At 38.7% G+C, this 1,497-nt stretch overlaps 1 long non-coding RNA gene across 1 annotated transcript; it reads right to left on the reverse strand.

Annotated features, from left to right (window-relative positions):
- On the reverse strand, positions 1-1,297 carry LOC126991667 (uncharacterized). The gene is made up of 3 exons (XR_007745741.1): positions 1,137-1,297; positions 118-137; positions 1-36 (listed from the first exon to the last, which is right to left on the reverse strand). It is a non-coding gene; the product is annotated as an uncharacterized LOC126991667 (long non-coding RNA).
- Positions 1,298-1,497: the final 200 nt, after the last annotated feature.

Below are 1,497 nucleotides of genomic sequence, written 5' to 3' on the forward strand. Positions count from 1 at the left end.
GGCTGAAGGAACAATATTAACTCAACTTAATGTAACCTAATGCACACTACAGTAACCTTACCTAACATTACTGCCACAAGACACTGAGGCTGAAGGAACAATATTAACTCAACTAACCTAATGCACACCACAGTAACCTTACCTAACATTACTGCCACAAGACACTGAGGCTGAAGGAACAATATTAACTCAACTTAATGTAACCTAACGCACACTACAGTAACCTTACCTAACATTACTGCCACAAGACACTGAGGCTGAAGGAACAATATTAACTCAACTTAATGTAACCTAATGCACACTACAGTAACCTTACCTAACATTACTGCCACAAGACACTTAGGCTGAAGGAACAATATTAACTCAACTTAATGCCTAATGCACACTACAGTAACCTTACCTAACATTACTGCCACAAGACACTGAGGCTGAAGGAACAATATTAACTCAACTAACCTAACGCACACTACAGTAACCTTACCTAACATTACTGCCACAAGACACTTAGGCTGAAGGAACAATATTAACTCAACTAACCTAACGCACACTACAGTAACCTTACCTAACATTACTGCCACAAGACACTTAGGCTGAAGGAACAATATTAACTCAACTAACCTAACGCACACTACAGTAACCTTACCTAACATTACTGCCACAAGACACTGAGGCTGAAGGAACAATATTAACTCAACTAACCTAACGCACACTACAGTAACCTTACCTAACATTACTGCCACAAGACACTTAGGCTGAAGGAACAATATTAACTCAACTTAATGTAACCTAATGCACACTACAGTAACCTTACCTAACATTACTGCCACAAGACACTTAGGCTGAAGGAACAATATTAACTCAACTTAATGTAACCTAACGCACACTACAGTAACCTTACCTAACATTACTGCCACAAGACACTTAGGCTGAAGGAACAATATTAACTCAACTAACCTAATGCACACTACAGTAACCTTACCTAACATTACTGCCACAAGACACTTAGGCTGAAGGAACAATATTAACTCAACTAACCTAACGCACACTACAGTAACCTTACCTAACATTACTGCCACAAGACACTTAGGCTGAAGGAACAATATTAACTCAACTAACCTAATGCACACTACAGTAACCTTACCTAACATTACTGCCACAAGACACTTAGGCTGAAGGAACAGTATTAACTCAACTAACCTAATGCACACTACAGTAACCTTACCTAACATTACTGCCACAAGACACTTAGGCTGAAGGAACAATATTAACTCAACTTAATGTAACCTAATGCACACTACAGTAACCTTACCTAACATTACTGCCACAAGACACTGAGGCTGAAGGAACAATATTAACTCAACTAACCTAATGCACACTACAGTAACCTTACCTAACATTACTGCCACAAGACACTTAGGCTGAAGGAACAATATTAACTCAACTAACCTAATGCACACTACAGTAACCTTACCTAACATTACTGCCACAAGACACTTA

The sequence above is a fragment of the Eriocheir sinensis genome, unplaced genomic scaffold, assembly GCF_024679095.1.
Source record: "Eriocheir sinensis breed Jianghai 21 unplaced genomic scaffold, ASM2467909v1 Scaffold317, whole genome shotgun sequence".
In the NCBI taxonomy this organism is placed as follows: domain Eukaryota; kingdom Metazoa; phylum Arthropoda; class Malacostraca; order Decapoda; family Varunidae; genus Eriocheir; species Eriocheir sinensis.